This window comes from Meleagris gallopavo, chromosome 7 (assembly GCF_905368555.1).
Source record: "Meleagris gallopavo chromosome 7, MGAL_WU_HG_1.1, whole genome shotgun sequence".
Lineage (NCBI taxonomy): Eukaryota > Metazoa > Chordata > Aves > Galliformes > Phasianidae > Meleagris > Meleagris gallopavo.
In genome coordinates, this window is record NC_139410.1 from 3433983 (window position 1) to 3439982 (window position 6000).

Here is a 6000-nt window from a genome sequence, read left to right on the forward strand (position 1 = left end):
ACAGGTGGAAGTGACCTTTGTTTTTAACAGCAATACAAGGAACTTACTAAAGAAGTGGCATTATGCCTCTGTACCAAGTTCAGCCTAAACAGCTGTGTCCCATCCTGAAGTCTTTAAAATTGCTGGGAACAGGAAACGCTAGCGATACAATATCCAACACAACAGAGGGAGATTCCCAGATAGTCCACAATTTCCTAGTTCCCCTCCTGGTGAATCGGAGATCGAGCACAGCAAACAAACTAGCAAAAAGAAAAGTGCTTTTCCAATTCACTTTCAAAACAGTACTGCATAGATGCATGTTCCCAGCCCTGCTACTTTTCTACCACCAATCAATACTCCATAATTTTGTCAACGTTTGCAACACTGTCATTTTAAAATTACACGACAGCCACAGAGTAAGTACCTGATGTGTCCAAATGATGAACCACCAACTCCTGCCAAAAACAACACAGCAGCAACACTTATTTTCTGCTGGGTAAACCACTTCATTTCCACACAACAGAGAATTATTTTGGAGCTGAAAAACAGCGTGTTACCGGCACAGAAACATTTGCAATCCCCAAATCTTTTCTTTTCTCTCCCCTTGCTTTTCTCTCCCTTGTCCATCCATGTTTAAAAATGAAATAGGAGTACAAACAGCTGGAACTTCTCATCTCTGTCTTTTCCAACACTCCCCCATCATTCAAGATCGTTTCACATGCACCTCCAAGAATTGTGTAAGTGCATCACCTACAGAAACACCAATTATGCAAACTGTGGAAACAGGCAGGTTCAGCAGGATGACGAGATGAGCACATTTAAGAGATGCCTGGAATGACAGCAGCCCATCAGCTCTTGGGAAAAACAAACACATCCCAAAACCACATCATTGCAAGTGGACTTTGTACAAGAGAAACTTTAACACGAGAAGTTGGTAATGGCAGCGGGACACATGCTGAAATGGTAAGCAAAGAGTAAGATTTTATCCCCAGGGCAGAAAATCCTAGAAGCATAATTTGTCCAAATTAAAAAGATATAATAAATAAAAAAGAAACATCTAAATGTACCCTTCCATGAATGCAAATTGAAGTGAAATGCTTGAAAAAATCTCTTGGAGCATCTGTAGGAGGGCCACAAAAACAATCCAAAGGATAGAACATCTTCCTTAGGAGAACAGGCTGAGAGAGCTGGGGCTGTTCAGCCTGGAGAAGACAAGGCTGCAAGGCAACCTGACAGCAGCCTGTCAGTATCTAAAGGGGAGCTACAGGAAAGAAGGGGACTGACTCTTCAGCAGCGTGGTGACAGGACAAAGGGAAATGGTTTCAAATTTAAAGAGGGGATATTTAGGTTAGTTGTAAGAAAAAAGTCTTTTCCAGTGAGGGTGGTGAGACATTGGCACAGGTTGCTCAGTGATGTGGTGGATGCCCCGTTCCTGGAGACTTTCTAGGTCAGGCTGGACCAGGCTCTGACCGCCCTGATATAGCCGTGCACTTTGCCGTTCATTGCAGTGGAGCTAGACTAGACGGCCTTTGAGCATCCCTGCCAATTCAAAAGATTCTGTGATTCTACAGGCACTGCTACAGGGTATTACTTCATCTAGGAGGCTTCCTTGCCTTAACATACAGCATTACCACGAGTTATTTCAGTTGCCTCATATACTCTGGTAAAATGCTTTTGTTTGTTCACTCTACATTTATCTATCACCTTTCACCACACAACTTGACATCTTTCACGCACCATATGTGGTCAATTAATGCCAAATGCCTTTGCAGCCAGCATCACTGCAGGTGAGCCTAAAATCTGGTAGATATATTCACCAGAAGGCAGCACGCCCTCATTCTGCACTAGGATTCCTCACTCGGCACCAGTGCCTGAAAAAACACGGCTGCCCTCATAGCTCATTATTTCTACACCATGGTATTGCTCCTGATGCCCCTAACGTCAAAGATTAACTTTATTGCAGCAGCACTGCCATAAGCTCTGATCTTCCTTGGGAAATGGCAGTTCAGATATTTGGGTGAATATATTTCAAGTAGAGGAATAGAAGTGAAAAGCACCTTTAAAGCAAAAGTCTAGAACTGAATGTAAGAAAAGCATCTGATAGGAAATAAGCTTTCACATGCAGCTGACTTCCTGCATTTTGAAGACATCTGACATTTTTTGGGTTTTTCTTCTTGTTGTGCAAAGCAATTCCTATTCTTCTGTGACACTGCTATCTTACTGGTAAATTTTGTAATGGTCCCTTCCAGTCTGGACTGTTGAAAGCTATGAACGATTATTGCATAAAATGAACTCCGTGTAAAAATCAAACATTAAATATAATTAAGGTATAAGTTATCTCTTCAGAAAAGTCTGAAATCCATCAGTGTAAAACAAACTTGTCATGTGAAATCTGTGGCAAAGTGATATCTGACATTTTAAGCATTATACAAACTATACAGTACGTTTCTAAGAAAGATTTAAGAAAATCTACGATTTGAAAGCATCTGTAGAAATTCAAGCTAGCTTACCATAGCTGCTGCTTCTCTCTTAAAACGATCTTCTGCTTTTTTCCTCCTTCTTTTTTTTCTGAGAAAAAGAACATACCACAGGTTACAGCAAGATGAACACTGCATTTCACCAGTCACCAGCCTAACAAGGTGCCAGGCTATACGTGAAGTCCTTGCCTCTTCCACGTGTCCTCCTCTGAAGCTGGTGGTCCGTCACTTTGGCTCACTACTCAGCAGCCCCTTCTCTTTCACAATGCAGGAAACTACTTCAAGAAGTTACAGCAGTGGAAAGCAGCTCAACAAACAACAAAAGAGTTGTTTGCAGTCAATTTAGACGTGATGGCAGACACTAAGACTAGAGTGGTCACGTATCATGTTACGAGATTTTCTAAAAAGAAAAAATAATAAAAATAAGAGCCCCACATCTGTGCAGGACATTCCTGAATAAATTTAAATGGATCCTTGGGCACTAACAGGTGTTCCTCTGTTTTGCTTTTATGTCGTCGAAGTGTAGTAATGTTGTGTAGCTGCTTCTAATGGAAAGCTATTAAGAGTTTTGTACCTGTCAAGGTTTTAATTAATTCAGACCCAAAACCAAAGCTGGTTAATTAAGGCCTCAATTTACTGCACCCTTTGGAACATGTTGCATTTAGTCATTGTAGATACCATTAAGCACCATGGAGAAAACATGAAAGCAAGCTACTCTACAAGGCTGCACTTCGATTTCCAGTTGCCATGAGGTCTGCAAAGAGTTGGTCAAGAACACTACCTCTTATTTCTTAACAGAAGTTATGATTTTATGCAACTACTTTGTTTTTTGACAACCAAGGCATATTACAAGAAAAGATAACTCCTTTACATCCATTTTATTACATAAAGCTTGACGTATGAAAAATGCCAGTCATTAATTTTGAAAAGATAATGTTTTTTTTCTCCACATCAACATTTCAACTCACTGGCATTTCTGACCTCTCTACTTGCATGGTGAATGCTGTAATGCTCCCAGCGGAATATTTGTGAATATGTAGAGATAAGCATTCCATCCAACTACTACCACTGGCAGAAAACAAAAGTCAACGTATGTTGATCTGTATCATTTTTTTTTTATTTTTATTTTTACAAGAGGCTCTTAAGTTCATATAAAGTACAGCAAAAAAAAGAAATAGTTTTAGACATGCCAACAAGAAAATATTGTTTCCTTACCAGGCTTAAGCTTTTTAAAAATCAAATAACTTTACGGCTTATTGTGACAGCAGAATGATGATTATGTGAGTACTTCATGAGAAATATATTCAAGTAGCAATTTTCCCCTTGAAAGCAGTTTTCCGATATTACCTACAAGAACAATTCTTAATCCAACACAAACAACATTTTTCTGATAGACATACTAACATTTACTAGGGAATCATGGAATAAAATAATCCAAACACTGAGTGTAAATATTTCTAAATTAAGAAAAAAAACCTTTAAAAACTGAAGGCTTATTGGTATAGTGCTATTGCTTAAAAGTCTGTATTATTAGTGGATAAAATACATAAAAGAACTGCCATGTGTAATTGTGCTTGGATGAAAAACTTGAGTTAAATCTTTGCCTCTGTACTGGAAGGATTGTTGGAACTAACAAAACTACTTATCAAGCCACATAACACACAAAATCGAAGTGGCTAGTACATTTCTGAATAATCTTTTTTAATCAATACTATATTATTTCGAGAATGTAAAGGTACCCCTAGAAAGGCATTCAGGAAAACTGTTAGTCTTGGTGAAGATTAATGCTATGATAGTAAGAAGGTACAGTGTAAAAAATAACCAATGGTAATATTAAGTGAAATCAAAATGTAATGGTTTCACATATATTTATCATCGTGCTGTTGGTAACTTTTCTTACATGAACCTGTCACAAGATTTAAATAAATGTGACTACTACTACTTTGGCCCAACTCTATCTAATGAAACAATTATGGAGGTAGAAGCCTATGAATTCCTCATATTTGTGATTTTGAAAGATGTTCCGACGGAACTGAATTTCATCTTTCAAGAGTCTTTCGTGATAGTCAAATAGGAGTCACATGTCATGTAACATCAGAGGAAAATAAGAACAAAGAGTCCATAATTGTTCCAAAAGAGGCAGTCTAATAGATAAGACTGGTTACCAACTCACGTTTTCAAAGCTCCAACTCAGTTTGGAGCTTTAGGAGCATGAATGAGCACCTCCTGAGGAAAATAAGTAATGCGTAGTTCTGAACTCAATATTTTTCTCCTCCACTAGCAGGTGCGATTTCACTTAAATTAAATTTTACAAACTTCAATCAGATTTAATTTCCCTCAAGCTGAATGCATAAATAGGGCTTTCCTATAAAAAGTTTCCATATACGTAAGCAGGTATCAACCCAGTGATAGGCATATCCGTGACTTTCTGAAATTGGAATGCATAACCAAACTTCATCTCTACATTTTCCTATTTTCTAAATTAAGTTGTTTATTTTGCTTTCATCTCTACCTGTATTCCTATGCAGACTTCTGCACAGACCAACTCTTTGTGCATAAGTCTAACTGGGGAAAGCCTCTCCAATGAGGTTTAGATAGTTGTCTGATAACAAAGATCTTTTTTGCATTCAAATACAAATGTCAAGTCACAGAAAGTGAATGTAATGAGGAGGAAGAAACCAGAAATTCAGTTGCAACACCCTCTGTGTTTTGTTTTATTTTTTTAAAATCATATTGAACTCAGTATTTAATTACAGTTAATAAAAAACAGGACAGCATCTTAACTTTCACTGATCATTTTCACACTGTAAAGACCTTCCAGACCAATAAGCATATCAAAGGGTGATACAAACAAGTGAGCTAAACCTCTATTGCACTTAGTTTCCCTATTTCTCTTTCATCTTCTCATAAGGAATAACTTCCAGAATTTAGGCATAAGATGACAGGACATAGAAAATTTGCATTTGGACTCCCCTTTATTTTCAGAAGATTAAATATTTGAGACTAGTATCTCATTAGAATTTCGCCATAAATCAAAGTATATTATGTCTTTCTCTGAAAAATCAGAGGCCTCTCCGTCAACTCCTTTTTGTCAGGGATGAACTATTCACATAATAGCAATCAAATCCCTTCTAGGTTGTCTTTTTGAAAAGTTAAACGAATTGAGTTACTCTAGTTTACTGGATATAAATAAACTCCATGATTTTCCTTAGCTTTAAAATCATCTTTTTTCTTCTTAAATGCTTTAATTTTCGTTCCTTGACAAAATACTGGCCTCATCAGGACATCATCAGAATATGAAGAAATATACTGATTTTAGATTTCGCCTGTTACACAGCAGAGGGAATGAATACTGCAATAGGCCTGAAAGGAAAATTCCAGAGGTCATAAATATTGAGCAGCATTAAAGCAGCACAGAATAGCGCACAGTATTTCATATTTAAACTCCTCCTCAATTCATTCAATTTTTAGTATCTTTACTTACCTTCCTCACTTACTGCTTCCACCTTAGTCTGCATATCAGAGATCTGCATTCTGTACTTGC

The 6000-nt window shown here is 37.6% G+C and overlaps 1 long non-coding RNA gene across 1 annotated transcript in view; it reads left to right on the plus strand.

Moving 5' to 3' along the window:
• LOC104911625 (uncharacterized) overlaps positions 1 to 5472 on the plus strand; it is a 231466-nt gene extending 225994 nt beyond the window's left edge. The window contains exon 15 of the long non-coding RNA XR_014884394.1: positions 2559 to 5472. This is a non-coding gene — a long non-coding RNA (uncharacterized LOC104911625). The remainder of the gene's footprint in view (positions 1 to 2558) is intronic.
• The last annotated feature ends 528 nt before the right edge of the window (positions 5473 to 6000 follow it).